The following is a 20462-nucleotide window of genomic DNA, read 5'->3' on the forward strand; positions in this document are numbered from 1 at the left end:
TCTCAGGGGGCACTTAAGAGGGTACAAAGAGGGATCAAATTTTGTCCATTATAGGGCACTTAGGAGAGAACATTTTGTTTACTCAAAGGGCACTTTGTCAAATGTTGCCTTTGCAGAAGGTTCAGGAGGAACTTGGGAGGAACCACAGGCCAGACTTGAATTTCAGCTGCCTATGTACATGGGGTGGGACCTAACCACTAGGTCATCTGCACCTCAAGACCAAATATTTTACACAGAAAGTCTCAAATGTGTTTGAGTTGGGATGAAGTTGGTGAAAACAGTGTTACACAGGAAATTTTACACTATCATTCTTAAAAACCAGTGACACCAGACTGCATGGTAGAAATTAAACTGGTGCATGACTTGATGTATTGTCTCTTTGAATAAAAATATTGAATATTATGTTTTTTGTAGGTTTTTATTGCTGTCTAAAAGTTCAAATATATACATATCAGAGAACACAAAGTGTAGCTTCCCCCTAAAAACAAAGACAGAGAGGAATTCTGTCGAAGAGCCAAATGTTTCTCTGTGGAGTTTGCAGTGACCTGCATGTCAAACCCTCACAGTGAGTAATCTGCAAGAAAGAGGGAAAGCACTTAAAATGTAGATGGGACAACTTCACACAAATACGCACTGCCAGCCTGACAAAAAGCCAATAACCCAGCAGCACATTAGAGGTGAATCGCTTCCCGGATGCAGCCCCGTTTTTCCCCTCTCCTAAGTGGATGCATTATCATTTTGTCTGTCACGAAAAAGAGGAGCCAAAGAATATGAATATGCGTTTACATCTGTCTTCCATTAATATGCTTGCCTGAATCCACATCTCAACACAAAGCCAATTTTCTGGCCATCTGGGGGATGGCTGGTGGAGGTAATGAATATTCTTTATGAATATGTTTTATTTTGCGAGGTGGCGATACATCATGAGCATGCCACTGCCGTTCTCCCTCTCTCTCTCTCTCTGAGGTGCTGGGAACCTTCATTGCACGACTTGATGAATTTAATTAGACCGTATAGACGAGGGATGGGGAGGATGGATGGATGGACAGATGGAGGGAAGGTTGGAGGGAGAAGAATGAAAAAAAATAATCTTTTAGCACACAGACTCTCTCTCTCTCTTGTTCTCTAATAGCAGCCTTAATAAGCCACACACCTGCTCTGAATGGTTATGCTGGGGAGAGAAATACGGCTGGAGCTAATAGCTATCATGACTTCTGCAGTAACTAGTCTATGGTCCTGATGTTCATTTAATTACCAACGTAAATTATGACTGAGGTGCACCTCATAGAATACTCATTGGGTTTACAGTGTTTTCTGATTGTGCACAGAAGGAAATTCCTCTGACAAGTCTCCAGACTCCAGATAGATAGATAGATCTATAGATGGATGATTCAACGCTGAATGGTCAGAGTCAGCATCTTTTAACACTCTTATATGTATAAAATGTGTAAAACCCACTGACACGTGAAGGGAGACCAATGGCGCTAAGTTACAAAAAAGATTAAAAACTTGAAAAATGGAGATACGTGGTTATGGCCTGATGCTAGGGATGTGCATATGTGCACACCTTTAGATGATGTGTAATATTTGATGTCATGTGCAGTACAACTTTTAACCACTATATCTTCAAAACAAAATATTTATTCATAAGTGCAATATTTTTAAATAATGTGCATTATAACATTTATATCAATTGCAAATTACCTAATATACCATATCCCGTTATACTTAATTGCATGTGCAATGAAAACTTTTACCCTTTTTTGTCTTAAAAAGTTTGTAAAACATCAAACCCTGTGGTCAAGCTCTTTTTTCAGGACAACCTGGGCTTTAAGAACATATCTACTACTGCAATGTCACTTGAATTTTTAAAAAGCTACTGGATTCTAAAGACAAAAGAAAAAAAAACAAATCGGAATTCGAAACTCAAAGATTTTTATTGATAACACACAGTAAACATTAATGACTAAGCCTTTTCTTTGCACAGACTTGTTCTCCCAAGAGACGCAACAGCTTGCCATTGGTTGACAACCCCTCCCACAGTGCATTGCGGGTAAACATTATGGTGATGCCCATGGAAGAAAGCCGAAGTAAATGATCAAAAATGGGTTCAAAATTGATTTAAAAAAAAATGCTTATTGTCATATTTAACAAGGTGGATTTAATCTTGAAAGAGCCCGAAAGGCCCCCAAAGTGCCAGGCTTGCCAGAACGGAGTCCTTTAGGGCTACGGAGACAGGGTAGCAAAAGGTCAGCATTCGGGGGAGAAAAGAGTGTCTATGACTTATGGCTCAAAAGTTGTTTATGTTTTTATAAACGGTGTCACTTGTTGTATACGACAACGCCATCCTCAAGAGACCCCGTAAAGTCAGCCAAGTTCCGGGCTCACTAGAAAATGTTCTGTAAGAGCTATGAATACATGGAGAACGTATTTAGGAAGGCGAAACGCAGCGCTTTCACAGGACGACAAGTTGGCGCCTACGACTTATGGTTCAAAAATTACCAAGCCATTTACAAAGGGGTGTGCCTGCGGCACGGATTTTATGTTAGTATCATATTTTTATCGTGTGCAACATGCCTTTTTATGCTGTAACCTGTGTAATAATACTATTTATATCATGTGCAAGTTTCTTTCATACATGTGCAGTCAAACTTCTTTTAAACTATATGCATTTTATTTTTACATCATGTTCAACATTACTTTTTAAACATCTGCTATACTTTTTTTTTTTTTGCAAATTTCACATCATGTCTAATATTGCTCTTTTCATCTTAGGCAGTCTTACACTTTTATATCATGTGCAACATACTTTTTATATCATGTGCAACATTAACTTTATATCTTTCTTATCATAAATTCCTATAATATGGGCAATATAACTTATTTTGCCATATGATAGATCGTTTCAATATAGAGCCGTATCGTGTTAATTCTACCTGGCGTGTTTCTTAATACTTATGGCCAAAAGCAGTCTGAACCATTTTTCATGTTTATCGCTATATTCAGCACCATGTGGTTTCTTGAATTCATTATCCAGACTGGGTATAGAAGCATATAAATGGGATTAGCTAATACTGATAGCCAATTCTCCATAGAGAAGTGTTATAAGTCCATTTACCATTTACTTTTAATGTTTAAAATACCTCCCAGTATAATTGTTAATATGAAGGAGTGTTTCCTGTTTTATTTTTCATACACTTTAATCTTATCATAAACTTGTTTTGTCTTCATTTCAGTAATAGATGAGTTTAAATTTTGAGTTTTTAAGATATCTGTTTTTGCACACGGGCAGACTTTGATTAATGTGTATTGACATTTAATTTATTTTATTCTCTTATAGAAGTTTCACAAGATTTTACAGTAGATATATTTTCCAATCTTTTTTTTATTCCAGCTAACTGAAGTACATATTACATTCAGAAGAAAACTGTAAAAATTCAAAGCTGGATGTGTGACATATGCTTTGTTCAGGTATGGACCATCTTATTAAAGAGCACATATATTTTTACCACCCTGAGACAAGGATAGAGAGGTGGAGTAGGATATATTAGCCTATAGGCACCTTTATGTCACATCGATGATTTAGACGTCAGTGACAGTATTACTGTTGCTCTATGTCTCTGGGGCCTCGGCACAGTCCATTGGCTAGTGGTGTCCTTTAATGATTTATGACTGAAGTTAGCCCCTAAGCTCTCTGGAGGATCCCCCAGAGGGAGACGACCAGCTTTATGGCAGGACTGGGAATCAATTATGCTAACGGTGGCTAATGAATGCACTTGAGGGAACTGCTCCCCACACTCAAGGGCCATTTTTTCCTTTTTGCATATTGATGTCAGAAGGACAGTGGGCACTTTCATCTGTCTGTGATGGAGCACCACAGAGAAGGACTTCTGTGTATTCTTTTCACTTTTACTTACATTGCTTGCTTTCTAGTGATTGAAAACTCCTATTTATTAAAGGAACAACAGACTGTTGTTGGAAAAATATATTTTTGCGGCAATGCAGACATTTTTTTAAACAGCACTGCTCTCTCTCTCTCTCTCTCTCTCTCTCTCTCTCTCTCTTTACTTCAAACCAGCGCAAAGCTGACTGGTTAGGACTCCAGAATAGTTGAGATTCCTGCGTTTGCATTCTTGCACAGTTTCTTTAAAAGTACCTAATAGGTATCAGTATGAAACATCAAATACAATAGAAGGAAAACAGTCAACAACAACAATAAGGCTCTGGCCTCTTCACAACACAGTATTGTGCCCCGCTGAGTCTCCTCTTCTATTTCAACAGTCTGAAGTCATTTTCAATTAGCCTTTTTTTGTGGCTAGCTGGCAATGAGTCCTGGAAGTGCTTCAGTTTCCCCCCAGTGGACCTCTGACAGACACAGTATGGTTTAAGAGGAATAATGGTGAAGCTCTTTACTGCCTCCGAGGTTAACATCCATTAAAGTCATCTGTTTGCAGAGATGGACGTCTGACAACACTCAGCTCTCTCTCCACTAAAATGCATTAAGGTAAATACTGCCCTGCAGAGAGACAAATCGCTATGTCCGATGCGTCTCGGTGAAGTAAAGAAGGCTATGAATATGAAATGTGCTATGAATAAGTTATATGGTGGTGGTGACACTGCAAAATTCTGGGCGTGAGATGAAGGATTGTTCAGAATGCAGAGGAGCTGCCTCTCACATTCAGGGTGATAGTGAATTTTAACATAATTAATTAATGAGTTGTTTGCATGTAGACTCTTAAATGAGAAGCAGAAAAGGCCTGTAGGATAGAAGTCTTTCTTAAAGACTTCCTAGAACTTTTTTTTTTTCCTTCTGGATACCGATCTTGATAACCATGGAAAAACTATTTTTCTGTGGATACATATTTACATGGCTGGCAGAAAAAAACAGCATTACTAAAATTATTCTTGCTTTGGGTAACACTAAACTTTCTAGTAGCACTATGCTGTCTTAGTTTATCATTACATGTCAGTTTAATTGTGTAGTACTGTTTCAGATGCCAGTACTGATACAAGTATCTCTATTGAGACTCAAATAGGTATCCAAAGATCTCTAAGTTTTGTTAGACTAATTCTGTCTGGAAAAAAAGCTTTAAAAAAGTTTCAAGTACAATCAACTACTGTAGTAGGTTAAGTGGCAGTAACTGGAAGGTGCACACTGAACCAGGAAGTCCTCTCCCATCATGTTCTGTCTACCATCCACTGTATATCAAAGTTATAGTATAGTTAACACAACTCATTTTTAACAACCTTCAACTGTTCAGTCTTACATTGCAGGACAGCTTTGTGGTTTTTCCAGTATGAGTAATGCAACTGGATGTATGGTTTCTCCTCTCTACTACTGTATCAAAAACAGACAGAGTAGGAAAACAGGAGTTTTTCATGCCCTGCTCACATCTGTGCACAGATAAAAGCATTTATTCACAGTTTTGGTTTCTCTTGTGTTCATTGTTATGATAGTTTCTTGTTTCCAAAGTTCTCTGTTTGTTTGAACCTCCTGTGTTCCCTTGTTCTGGTGTCTTTCCCAGTTTAGTTTTTATTTATGTGTTATCATTTTTTCCTCTGCATGTTTTTTATTCTCTATCTCTATTAAATCTTCAGTGTTTCCTGTTTATTCTGTAGTTTGCTTCCCTTTCGTGGGATTTGTTGTTCTTCCTGCCCTGGTTTCCCTTCACTTTGATTTCCCCCACCTGTTTCACCTGTGTCTAGATTACCACACCTGTCTCTCCATGCCTAATCACTCCCAGTCAACTTAGTTTCTGTGTTTCTCTTTGTCAGTTTGTTGTATGTATGTCTGCCTCCAGTGCTTCCTCGTGTCCTCTGCGTTTTATTCTTAAAGAGCCTTTTAAATTTTGCCAGCGACTGGGCCTTTTTTTTTTTTTACATTTTTGACTAAATGCCACATTTTAAGGATTTGCACAATATTAAAAAGCTGCAAACTTCTTAGATTAAAAAATGTGATTCTAGGCCTTATAACACCTAGAACTTAGATTATAATTTCAAAAACATCAATAAAGCTGCACAAAAGCTGAAATCACAGAAATCTGGTGTTGTCCTCATTGCTTCTGTTTACTCAATGCATGCTCATACTGTTAAGGTTCTTCTTCTTCTTCTTTTGCTTGTTTGAGTGTTGCTTTAATCTGCTTACTGCCACCTACTGGACAGTGTGTGAATCAGTAAACTGGCAGCCCAGCCTTTAGATGTTACTGGTTTATTTATAGTAAACTACCTGAAACAAGAGTGCAATGCTTTCCTTCACTCTGCAATTAAACTTGATTATTGAGTAAAGTTGACCTAATTTGTGGGAGTTTGGATAGCTATCAGGGTTATTTAAAGCATTTAACACCAAACAAAGTCTTTTCTTTGGTTTGGAAAGTTTGTCGGTACTCTTTCAATTGTACTCTTGCAACAAAACTGCCATATTCCTCTACATACAGCTAGCAGGGCTGTCTCTATTCCTCTACATCAGGGGTGTCCAAACTTTTTCAACTGAGGGCTACATACAAAAACTTATGAGAATGGTGGGGCTACTGTTGGCCACCACACCTTCAGGATATTAAAGTTAGGAACCAGTCTAATGTAGATTAAGATATTCTAAGTGATTGAGGGTGCTCACATGGTTAGTTAGTTGTTGACAAGGAAAACAGTCAATTAACTCAAAGATTTTGGGTGGACCAATAAGATTTCAGGGGGGCCTGGCTACCACTGGCTGCACACTTAGAACACTATTGGTGCTGCTATATGCTGCTGTAATTTATTAGGGTATTTTAATCTTTTGTTCTGGTTACCAATTACAATGTTTACCATTTAAAGTGTCATCTTAGTTTAGTCACAAATTTTAAAAAGTCAATAAATTCTTGTTTGTTTACAGTATTAGCATGGTAGCACCACCAGTAATTCAATACAGTCGACTAAAAGCTTCATGTTCTAATGTGGGCCGTATTTCATTTTATTTTCAAAATTTGCTGTGGGCAAATCAAAAGTGGACCGCGGGTCGCATTTAGCCCCCGGGCCATAGTTTGAACACCCCTGCTCTACATGATAGCAGGGCTGACTGGCGGACAGAGAGGGACTTGATAGAAAAACATCTATGAAACTAAAGAATTCACTAATCTAATCAGTGTGAATGCTGAGCTGAGAACAACAAACCCAGAGGGGGTTTCTTTGACTAGATCTATTACCTCCGCCAAGGAGGTTTTGTGATCAGCAGGGTTTGTTAGTTTGTTTGTTAGCAACATAACTCAAAAACTTATGGACGGATTTTGATGAAATTTTCAGGAAATGTCAGAAATGGCAAAAGGAAGAACAGATTAGATTTTGGGAGTGATCCGGATCACTATATTTACTATTGGGAGATAGGACTAATGGCGGAGGTCTGCGCTCTCCGAGTGCATTTCTAGTTAAGAATAAATTTGATATCTGCTCTATTAATGTTCCAAGTGTAGCATTTTAAACCAGGTTTCTTGAAAAATGCCAACTTATACCATTAGAAAGATATATAGTAAAAAATACGACCATCATACCTTGGGAGTACAGTTTAGACACAAAAACTTCTGGAAACTTCCATGAGTGATGCCATCACCCGGTGAAATAGACAGACAGATGCAGACAGGCAGCGTTGGAGGCTCCCACTAATTTGATCTGGTGACATTTTCTTCTCCGGCTCCTTGGGGGTAAAAGAGCAGCAGAGAGGGAGTCAGAAAAGGAGGTGTTGGAGGGAGAGTCCCAGAGACAGAGCCAAAGAAATAGAGAGAGGGATGTTAAAGGAGACACTAATGAGCACAGACAACAAAGACCCTAACCTGAGCTTGGAGCCCCCCGGAGACACAGGGAGGTTTCTCTGGGTCAATAAAAGCGCTGGACCGTGTCTTCGCTGTCTTGCCCTTCAAGCACCCGCTTAACTACAGAGAGAGGACTTTGGTTCAAGGTTGCTGGAGTTAAAGGGGAATCATTTCTCTGGATTTCATATCTGAAATATGAGTACCAGAACATATCTGTACAGAAGAAAAAAAAATACAGAACATCTTGTTTATGCATCATGTCAAAGTAATGTATATATGGGGGGGGGATAAAAGATGCTTCATCACTGCAATTTATTCAAAGCTGACAGTTGAGCTGGAGAAGTGTAGTTGCACATAACAAGACTGGCATTGTGACTGTTTGTTTGATATTGATTTTGGAGCTTTGCTTTTTTTAATGAGACAGTCTTCAGGGGAGCATTTAATTGCATCAGAAAAATCCATTTTTAATTTGAAATTCATCTCTTGGCATTGATTGAATCCATTAAAACACACTCTGCTCTTCAAAAGCACAAATCTAGCAGACTTTTTTACAATGTGTAAAAAAATACTTCAATATAACTTCATGTTTTCCTTGTTTGCTTTAAAAATTTAGAAATATCCTAATTGTCCCGAACTCTAATTGCATATAAATTCATGTTTAGGTATCAGACTGGTAGTGAACTTTATTTATAACTATAATCATGACAGTTTATGATAGTGTGCATTGATGCCCTGATGTCAGCACATCTGCTTATCATCCATAGCAGCAACCTCTGTGCCTCCAAATAAACTTTTTCCTGATCATCACACATCGGAGTTAGTTAGTGGACTAGACAGCAGAGATTTGGCCATGGGTTGCATCTTGTGATTGGTGACTTTTTTCTGTAGGTTTGCTTCATCCTTAAAGGCTTTGGTCAAGCACAAGTCCTTACTGCATGGTGTTCCTGTGGTCAAATAATACAAAATGGCTCTAAAACAGGATCTAGATCCCACTGTTCACATATAAGATCCAGCTCCTTGAATCAGCTCATCACTAGAGGGTTCTGCCTTCTGTGTGGCTGAAAGGAGAGGCTGATGCACATTGACTCTGAGTCTTATCAGCTGTGTCAGTGTTTACACTTAGGTTGTCAATATGTACAATACTTCAGTACTTCAGGATACCAGGGGATTTAAACCGACATATTCAACAATAATTCAATAAACAATAGTATCAAGAAAACAGACGCTTTACATAAACTACATCTTACTACTGTAATTGGTGGTGTGTCCGTCTGTGTTGATTTGCACACCACACCATTGCTCCAATGTCCATGATACCTCTCAGAAGTCTTCCTGGGTGTCCTGGCTCAAAACTGATGCCATTAAAAAATCCTAAATATGTGTAAATTTTCTATAAAATCCAAAAATGCTGCAGCAAGTCAACATTCAAGGACTTCTGCGTTCCACTTACCTCAGAGGTCTAAGCTTGGAATGACACACACCTGAGTTGAATGCTTTCCATTTGCTATGAGCTCATAAGAGAAAGTGACCGAGCTGGAAAACAACTTGACTTTGTTGAAACACGCCCACAGGGAAACGTATTTGAAAAAGATGATAGACCTGCTCTACAATCCCTGATCAAAGTAAGCTCTCTTTAAAGCAATTCTCTGCGCTTGTAATAAACAAGATAACACAGCAGATGTGTCATATGTTGCTGTTAGAAATCACGGTTTAATTGCTGTCTTGTCCGCTGTAGTCACCCGTGCTGCGTAAGCATGTTTGAATATCAGTCAGTCTCTGGTGGGCTATGTGATGCTTTGTTAAAGCTCCATAATAAAGTGCATGCACTAAAACTTTGTTAATAATTTAAAAGGCACACCTTTAATAATCCCCTTATTGTGTTGTTGGCCTGTAACCACATATACATACAAGCACGCAGAGACACTGAGCCATTATGCAGGTATTTGCCTTATTAATGCCTTATTGCATTAAGCATCTTATGATGAGGACAGTAACATCCATCCATTTTCTATACCACTTATCCTGGGGGTTGCGGGGGTGCTGGAGCCTATCCTAGCTATCATTGGCTGAGAGGCTGGGCACACCCTGGACTGGTTGCCTGTCTATAACAGGGTTGACATATAGAGACAGACACCCAGGCACACTCACATTCACACCTACAGCCCATCAGAGTCATCAATTAACCTAAAGAGCATGTCTTTGGTGATGGGAGGAAGCCGGAGTACCCAGAGAGATCCCATGGATGCACAGGGAAAACATGCAAACTCCACACAGAAAGGCCCTGACTGGGAAGCAAACCAGGACCCTCTTGCTCTGAGGCAACAGCGCCAACTCCTGCGCCACCATGAAGCCCAGGATGGTAACACCATGGCATAAATACAGTTAAGATTAACCTACTGTCTGTGAGAGCTGATGGAAGTGTGCTGCATTTTTTATTATGCCCAAACTTTCCAGAGATCAGGGAGCAATTCCACCTCTGTATGACATTAAAATAATTGATGATACATAAGGGTTGAATATTACTTGTTATATTGCATTGTTATTACTAAGCCATAACCAGGAGTTAAATCAGTCTGAGACAACCAGCTGCCTTTTTTATATATGTGTGGCACTGTTACACAGGACAAGGATGTGGTTGTTTTCTTAGGGTTTCCTTCATTCAGAGAGGAAACGTAATCAGGGTGGAGCCTAAGTGAACATACCAATATTGCTTTTAATTAAAAACACTATCTGTTATTCTGAATATTTAACATGGAGAATCTGTGCGGGATGCGGGTGGAATTTGACACGACTGTTGTGGGTGCAGGCTGGAGTGGGAGGTAATGATCGGACTTCCAGTGGGAGTGGGCGAGAGTGGGATTAAGAAAAGAGTCCCACACAGGGCTCAAGTCTATTTAATAAGACAGGTGCCTATAGAAATTAATAAATCAAAGATTGCAAACAAAGTCCTGCATGCTAACTACAACATGTATCAGAAACAGAAAACTTTTTGCTAGCATTCTTTGGGAGTCAAAAATTGGTTAGGACTTCTATTTAAAAGTTGCTCTGGTATACAGGGATGGATATTGTTTGATTACTGAAGTATAAAATTCTAGTATGAGAACAACCCTGCTATGTACATAAAAATACTGCATGTATCTGGTTAAACTGAATGTACCATTCAGAGGAGAGCAAGGTTAGCCAAAAGCAGCATGATGAGATATTGACTCTTGGCTTGTAATTTCATTTTATGCACCAAGTGGCAAACAAGATATCACACTGTTCATAATCCTCAGCGTCCCTGAACACACCAACCTCCAACCGACTCATTCTTGTTATTCACAGGGAATAGAAAGCCTCTGTGTGCCTCAAGTGTGGGGTCTTCACACCAGGACTCACACCTGAAGGTTGAGAGTCAGCACCACACACGCACACACGCGCATGCTGGAGGACACACACTTGGTCACCCCACCAAGTCCCCCCACGTCTGACATATGTCACTTCCAATCTGTTCAGCAGGCCTCACATCTCTCCAGCGTGGCTCTGCAACTGTGCTTTAGACGAGGGAAAGTCAGAAAGAGACTTAAACTGAACGAGAGGGCACAAAGGGACAAAAGAGAAATGGATGAAGAGAGAAAGAGAGAGCTTCAGCTAGCTGCTTGTTGCTGCTCTCTGCTTCTAATTGCTAGTTTTAAACAACACCATCTGTTCCTGCAGAAAGTCAGATGCACGGATGAAAAAGATGCCACCACTCCTGAATACATCCACCAGCAGCCAAGGCAAATAACAGCACAGCCGCCGGCTCCTCTAACACAGAGATCCTGCAGGACACCGGCTAGACAGGCATCTGTTCTATTTGTTATAATGTTCAGGGATCGTGAATGTAGTCCTGGGTTACTGCCAGAGAGTGCTGAATAATGTAAACATATGACGATGAAGAGAGTGAGGAGGGATGTGAGTCAGTGGATTCATAAAGGAATAATTCACAAACAGCTCTGAATAAATCTACAACTGGTTAATGCCACACTGACAGATGGAGGTGTACTGCCATCCAGTGGTTGAAAAGTGTAATTACACCAAAGAGACAGACGCTGCTTTGACCACTGGCTCTTTGACTGTAACTGAATTCTGTGTTTATATGTTGGAAGTAAAGTGAGAGAAACACTGGAGGGAATGATTGAATGCTTTTAGGAAAATATTTTAATGACAGGTAAAGATAATTAATACTTAAACCCCACAGTCTGCCCTGGATCTCCTCTTCAGCAGGGATGCAGATCTCTTTCTTTAACGTCTCATCATCTTTAGCAGGTTTGAATCAAAACTCACCTTTATTTTCAACCCAAAGACACTGGCTGCCACCACTTTTATGCCCATGCTGGCCAAAGGCTGGCTACACACTAGACCAGTGGTTCCCATTCTTGTTCCTTTAAGTCCCCCTATATGTACCTGTAAGTGCTGAGACCTAACCTGACACGATGGATGTGTTTCACACATCCATCTGGAAAACCACTCACAGACAGCAATTGGGAACGGTAAGAGCCTTTGAAAAAAAAAAGAGGGGTGATTGGATGAACGTTCTGTCTGTCACATCTTTACGGGCCAATCAGAGCAACAAAACATGTGACTTAGCCGCTAACGAACTGCACCTGCACCCCTACCTAAGGAGTAAACTCCATAAAAAACTGCGTAACGCAAACTATGGCAACTGTAGACATGTCAGTACACAACTTTTGTCATTTTTGGAAAAAAAAAAAAAAAAAAAACCCAGTGATGTTCTTTGTTCTTCTTTTCACAAAGAAATGTCATCAAGTTCTGATAAAACTGTTGCTTTAGCAGCATCCACGCTAATGTCTTAATATGCCAATAATGCCATAACTGCACCGGTCTCTTGTTGCTGCTGCTTACGTCACGACTCCGCCACGCCCAAAAGTACTGCCTCCCCCTCGCTGATTGGTCCTGTCACTTTCTAACCAGGCCCAAACAGTTCAGACAGGAGCTTTGCAAGATGGATTCGCAAGTGAGAAACAAGGAAACAGGCATATACATCTGCTTTGCAAGGTTAGCTGAGACCCCCATGACCCAGAAAACAAAGATGCCATGCTGTCAAAAATCTGTAAACATATTAACTGTTTCATGAACAAAACCTAAAGGAAATAGGTCTACACGCGTTATTTTTACCAATAAAGCCTTTGAATAAATTACATTTTATATTTTTCATCATGCAAATCTAATTTTGACAACCTCAGAGCAAAGATAAATCTCTGGTACCCCAGGTTGGGAAATTAAGGCTCTAGACCAGTGTTCCTCCCGTGGCACTTTTGTGATGATTTGTAGCTCTTCTATGCCTTCATTTGAAACATTATTTGCCCAGAAAACCTTAAAAAAAGGTAAACTTTGACCTCAGAAATTATCCATTATGAGCTGAGTTTGTTTCCCACTGGCTTTAAAGCCTTTATTTTATTTTATTTTATTTTTTTGTCCGTATGTTTCCGTTGCGCTTATTTGCACCCCCTCTTTTTTTTCCTTTTTTGGCCGCTTGTAATCTATTTTTCTACTTTTTTGGCCCATTTTTGTCACTTCTTTTTGACACTGTTGACCATTTTTGTACCAGGTTTGGCCTCTTTTATCCTGCTTTTTACTATTTGCATTTTTTCCCCCTTCGTGCCATTTTCTGCCACTTCTCCCTCATTTAAGCTGCCTTTTGCCAGTGAATGCCAGTTTTTCCTGTTTTTGCCACTCTTGCTGTTTTTTGCCATTTAAATCACTTTTAACTCTTTTATGCCACATTTTACAGCTTTCTGACCATTTTTGACACCTGTAACTCATTTTTTGGTATCAATTTTTGCCATTTTTTTGCAACTTCAACTTATTTTTATTGCCACTTTAACCCATTTTCACCACTTTTCACCACTTAGATTGTGATTCTTGCAAAGGTATTTTTCAACAATTTGGCTCTTTGGTTGAGCAGGGTTAAGTAACACTGCTCTAGACCATTTAAAGTCCATTTTTGCGCCCCTTCCCACCCAGGGATCAGGGCTCCAAATAAGCCTGAAGTCTTTAGGATTATTTTAGCGCTCCTGATGGAGTTGGAGCCTTCTTGATCTGGAATCATCACCAAATCTGTCTGATATCTATGATCCTATGTAGGGAATGGGGTGCAAAGTTACCAATAACAGATATCGGTGCCAGTAACAAGCCTAAGAACTTTAACATGTTCTCACAAAACATTGCAGATACTTTGTATCATTCTAAAGCATGATAGCAGCCTTCGGAAATAAAACAAACTTTTAAAATAATTTTATAATTTTTCACTTTTTGAATAAAACTGTAGAATAAAAATAAACTTTCCTATGATAATCTTTTTTTAGAAACATCTGCTCATCAGTGTACATTCTGGGAATAACATACTTTAAACCAATCAGTGTCAGCTCATTCCCTTTCAGAGCCAGATGCGCCTGAGGCTGTTGCATTGGTATTCACATGGCAGATTTCTGTCAGTATTCTTAAACAGGCTAAAAACCCGCTAATTTATTTGACTCCTTTTCTTTCGCTGTGGCTTTGAAAATGCTGAATGTAAAAGGGACACTGTTTGAAATATATTGATGGTGGACGAAAGTCTACCATCACAGTCGGTGCAAGTGTCCCACAACGAACACATCCAAACTATTTAACAAAACAAGCAAAATATCTGAGTATTTACCCACCAATCTTTGCAGTGATGCTCATGAGTGTTTGCTAAACACTTATTTGACAATCAGCAAAGATGAGGAAGAAGCTGGTGTTCTGTTGATTTCTGGTGGTCTGTTGAAAATTGCTACTGCTATAGGAACCAATAGCAGAGTCTATTTGCACTCCCCTTTAAAAATTCTACCATATTGTTTTCATTTCCACTTATGCATATCCAGTAAAAGCAGAACTCTAACAGTAAGATCTACGAAAGTGCAGTGACAATGGACTTTAAAGATATTCAGGGGTCACTCACTATTATGTTATGCTAGGACCACATATCACAGGTAAGGCAGTACATGTTGCATGCCAACATTAGGTGATCTCATGCAAATACATACATGCGTGTACATGTTAACAGGTCGAAAGTGTAATGAAAAGGGATTTTAAGGAAATAACTCTCCTCAACTTAAATCTGGATTACAAGGTTACATGAACTGATGGGTGTGGAAACAAAACTTTGAAAGTAGCACATTTTAAAAGATTACAGAAATCGACAGAACACTGGCTCAACAAAACACACAAAGTTTAAAGTTCAATCTCGCAGCAAGAGCAGCGAGACCCACTGGCCTCTTCTCCCTCTCCTTATCTCTGCTCTGTTTTTTTAAAAGCCGCCAGATGTAAAAGTAGAGAGAGTCACAGATCTTACTGATAATACATTTTAAAGGCTATAGACAGACCTGTAGAAGTAGAGAACACCAGCTACAATCAAATATTTAAGCGCTCTGCTCAATAAGCTGTTTTCATAAGCTAGTCTGGGGTCTTACACAGGTGTACACAAGTCATGCTTTTGCACTAGTAACCAATGCATCAGCTAATTACTGGTAACTGTGACAGTGTCAAAGCAAGCATCATGGCTTTAATCATTACTGTTTGGTTTTAACATTCTGATGCTGGTTTTAGATGGATTTTGTGTTATGGTGTCTTGTGTCGTGAATCACTGTTATTGTTTTTGTCTCTGTGATGCTGAACTCCTGTCTGCAAAGCAAATTTACCTTTTTGGGTTCTAATAGAGACTCTTGAACCTTAGATCATAAATATGATACGTTGCTCTTAAATGCACTGATTTAAATTTGCATTCAATGTTGTATTTATTTTAGAATGTCAAATCTTAGACTATTAATTTCTGTGTTGCTTTTTATTTTGTACACTTTTTTGTTTTCCTCATTTTGTCTCATGTTTATTACACCACAGGCTGTACCAGCTATCATAACACTGCATGGAGAAAAAATGTAGGCTGCACTACTGTCGGCTGAAAAAAAAAGAAAAACAACCAAACTGAACCATGAACCCAAAACTGAGGTGCTAACTGAACCCTGACTTCACAGCCCTTGTGGTTTCACATAAGGGACTGGGTCCAGATCAAAGTACAATTGACCTCAAAGTCCTGCTCAATTGACCAGTGTGAGTACGAGTGTACCGTACTCAGGCACCATGCCTGCGTCTGCTGAAAGAGTTGGTCTCGGGTACACCCATGTGAACTCAGGAACAGCACACAGAAGATGTGAATGCAACCGTGCCTGAGAACAGAGTAGCCAGCAGGTAGAGCTGTAAAGGCAGTTCTTTAAGTCTCCTGTCTATTGATGCCTGTCTTGGCTAGGACACTCTTATAAATGAGAGTCTTAATATCAATTATGTTTTCCTGGTTAAATAAATTTAAATAATTCAGATAATGTTGTATCGCTGCAGCACAGACACGTTTCTACCTGAGCTGTAAGGTGGATTTTAAAGGTGGAGCTTAAAAAATAAGAAAAACATCCATAGTAGCTTCAGAATGGAGTCCAGTGTACACATGGAACATAGAAAAATGTCGACACAAGTTGTTGCCAGATTTGCAAACCATATGTGCTTATCTGCACCTACTGTGTACACATGCAAGTGTGCAGAACACTCTTACTTACTGTGAACGCAGACCAGTAAGGGATGAAGGGGGCCGATCATGCTTGGAACACGCTACTTTGTGCCTCACCACTCCTCATCTTACTGCAAACACAATCCTAGTGGTAACAGAAGCACACATGAGTGCTGAGTCAGAAAATGACAACCACATCAGGTGGAAAATAGGAAATGACACCTGCACTGCACACAAAGATGCTTTGCGTAGGGCGTCCATTAGGGCCAGATAATTTTAAATTGTACCTTATATTTTGCTCAAAGCTGTTTGATCGAAACAAAAACGCCTTAGTATTTTTCAGTGAGTTATGAACAGTACTCTATCTGATAATTATGTAAATGAACAACAGAGGGCATGCAGGGAACCATCCAGATGTTCTATCTTAAATTAGACAGTAGTTTTACTCAGTTTTCTTGAAATTAAACCAAAGGGAAGGTGTCATGAGCAATCAACTAGATGAGAGAAAGGCATCAGAGGCATGTAAGGAAAAAAAGAATCCATACCAGCATCAGCTGTAGCACAGACTATAAACCAGCTCCACTTGGGATTCCAGGCACACAGCTCAATGCAATGACCGTGTTTTACATCCCCAATCTGTTACAGTGGGATCTCCCCGGCTTCAATCCCATGGATGATTAAGCGTGATAATTAAGGTTTTTGGACGTCTTCCACAGAGGAGCAGACGTGGCAGCTGGTGACATTCATGCATTCCCAAACACAGAGGAGGGAATCACAATGAGGCCTCCATTCATTTTAGCGATCACAAAGTCTGCTCCTGGCACCAGCTCAAAAACAGTCGAGCTGTTGTTGTAAAGGACTATTTGTGGCTCTCTTTGTTGCAATGTAGGCAATGTACCTTGATCTATTTGGGGAATTATAGAAACCTTAAAAATCAGCCAATTTTTTTCCTCAGCAGGGATATTCATATGCTTTTGCTACAGGGTATAAACCACAGAGGTGATCAAGTTACTTCTTTGATATTTTGGTAAATGCTCTAATTAGTTAAGCACAGTATCAAAGACTTCTTCAATGGTTTAATTGTTTGTTGTTTGTCAGCTTAAAGTCTCATTTTAAATAAAGACCAGACATTAACTATTAATCTGATTTACATTTCTTGTAAGTATGCTGAAAATTAAAAAGGATCTGCCACTCCTGACTGTCAGTCTTTCTCTCCATTAACTAGTTCTGGTTCCATGGCTTCAGGCAGACTCTGTAGGAATAAATCTATACATCAGGGCTATTGAACAGAGCCTTTAAAACCAGACAGAAACCTGTGAACTGTTTCCTGTATATTTCTCAGTGGATGAAATGCACAGTCAGACGAAAAATACTGAATTATGAAAAAGCTTGTAATTGGAACCTACATATCTAAGTAAGCAACAAGATAATGAATTTTACCTGGGGCTCAGCAGGGTTGGCAGATTAACCTCCAGCTCCTTCTTAAGCAACACTGAAGGTCCTGTCAGCATCCATCTCAGCTTCCCCACAGCCTCTAGGAGAGAGAAATTAGCATTTACAGAGGTTTTAATATGAACGTGCATTACAGTGCAGTCTATTCAACATTGTTCCAGTCCATCAGGGATGACTCTACAGAATGGTTTCTTTCTGAGATTACTGTAAAATAATTATAATTTTAACTAGTCATGAAGCTGTGATCTTTGATTATGCATCAAATTACTTTGGTTAGAAATCGTTTGTATTTTCAGACTTATTCTGCTAAGTAAAAGCATTGTAATTAATTAAGAGTTAATGACAAGCAGGGCTGACAATTTTGAGATTTAATATGCAAATACTTTAAGGCCCCTCATATTGTGTGTTTTTCAACAAACAAGCAAAAAAACCACCCTACATTATAACCAATATAACATAAGACAGTTTAAACACTTGCTGAACAACTTCTAATTATAGTGACTCATATAACAAATTCAATATAAATTGCTTTCTTACAGGATTGAAAATTTTATGTCATTTTAATTGACATTAGGGAAAAAAATACAAAAATAAGTAGACTTTTTTCTAAATTATCCTGAAAAATGACACTTAAATGTTCGCATGATATATGAGGCATAAAATCTTTGCTGCAAAAAGTATCATGCAGTTATTTTGACTTGCATTTCAGGTTACTGAAATTTGCACCTTCTTAAATTTGAAAAATGCTGTGATATTGCAATCCAATCTAAGTTTAAAGGTCACATATTATGCAAAATACACTTTTCAGGCTTTTCTAGCAAAATATATGTCCCTGGCCTGGCCACAATCGCCCCAAGAATCAGAACCCACCCCACACCTTTCAGAAAATGTGTGCTGAAACAAACCATTCTCAGATTTTTCCTTCTTGATGTCATGTGGGGGGTTAGCACCCCAGGTTCCTCCTCTCCTGAAAGGGGCAGAGTCAGACATCTCAGTAACATTTAAAGCCACAGAAACGGCTCGTTCTGAGCAGGGCTGAAACAGAGGGGGTTTTTAGACATGCAAATTTCAGAAACAGTCTTCACAGGTATGTTGTGGGGACCTCTGTGACCAACTAAAACTTCTCTTAAAAGGGTCATGCCACTTGTTTGCCCTTCTGACAAGTGGCATGGATATGAAAGCCCATTTCAGCAATTTAAAAAGAAAAAATATGATTGTCAAACAAACAAAAGTTTAAATCAAAAATATGAGATAAAAGGTCATATTTCTGAGGTGAAAGATCCAAATTATGAGACAGAAAGTCATTATTATTAGCTATAGTAAGACATAATTATGAGGTGGTTTGTGAAAACCATGAGATAAAGAGCCATTTTTAGGTAATAGTGAGTTATATTTAGAAAATTGAATGTAATAACTATGGGATGTCCAATAATTTTGACTTTGTATACAAAACTAAGAGTCTTTCCAATTATGACTATCTCGTAGTTTCAACTTTTCATTCATAATTATGACTATAATTATGACTTTTTATCTCTAGATTATGAATTTTATCTCAAAATTTTGAAATTTTCATAATGATGGCTTTTATCTCAAGAAATAAGACTTTTATCTCTTAATTATGGCTTTTATCTTGTTAAGACTTATAATTATGACTATCTCATAATTCTGACTTTATCTCATAATCATGACTTTTACCTCATGATTTCGATTTTTTTATCTCATGATTTAGACTTTTTTCTTATTATCATGACTTTTTATCTCATTAGGACTGATAATTATAACCTCCATAATTTCACCTTATTACCTCATAATCATGACTTTTAACTTTCTATTTAGACTTTTTACCTCCTAATTATGGCTTTTTTTTGTCATCATGACCTATTAGCTGATAATTACGAATAGCTCATAATTATGCCTTTTTATCTTATAATTATGAATTGCAATATCTGAATTTTGAATTTTAAATCTCATATTAATGACTTTTAATCTCAAAATTATGAATTCCTATCTCATAATTATAACTTTATCTCATGATTTAGAAATTTTTATTTTATAATTACGTTTTTATCTCATTATGACTTATTAGCTGATAATTATGAATACTTCAGAATTTCGCATTTTTGAATCCTACATCTATAACTTTTTTTTCTCTGAATCATGACGTTTCATCTCATAATTATCAATTTTCACCTCTAAATTGTGACGTTTTATCTCATAATAAAGACTTTTCATTTCAAAGTTAGGACTTTAAATATCACTTTTCCTCTCTTAATTATGATCGATTGTCTCATAATTATGACTATCTCATAATTTTTCTTTTTTCAGAATTACCAAACATACATTTCTTTCTTCTTTAAATTACGGAAATGGGCTTCCATACATGGAGCTACAAAGAAGCATTAATAGAAACATATCAAGTGAGCAAGGCCACATGGAAACAATTAGGCCTATATTTGTGGTCGTTATTTTCTCCTTCTGCTGTAAAGCAAATATCACAGAGGTAAACTGTATTTATACTATCGCCACCAACATGCTTATCTCACCATGATTCCATTAAGAGCTGCACACTCTGTTCAGACAAGGAAGGAGTAAACTAGCTTAAATTTTAAGGTGGTTTTAAAAGCAGGAAAACAGCGTGGTCCCCAAAAACTCTATCTCCCAGAATGCAACGCTGA

General features: G+C 38.4%; 1 long non-coding RNA gene across 1 annotated transcript; it reads right to left on the reverse strand.

Annotated features, from left to right (window-relative positions):
* Positions 1 to 478: 478 nt before the first annotated feature.
* LOC121524075 lies at positions 479 to 20462 on the reverse strand. Its single transcript, XR_005993085.1, has 7 exons — positions 20331 to 20462; positions 18693 to 18754; positions 17776 to 17869; positions 16385 to 16480; positions 7800 to 7898; positions 7521 to 7663; positions 479 to 574 (listed from the first exon to the last, which is right to left on the reverse strand). It is a non-coding gene; the product is annotated as an uncharacterized LOC121524075 (long non-coding RNA).

Source organism: Cheilinus undulatus, linkage group 16, assembly GCF_018320785.1.
Source record: "Cheilinus undulatus linkage group 16, ASM1832078v1, whole genome shotgun sequence".
Lineage (NCBI taxonomy): Eukaryota > Metazoa > Chordata > Actinopteri > Labriformes > Labridae > Cheilinus > Cheilinus undulatus.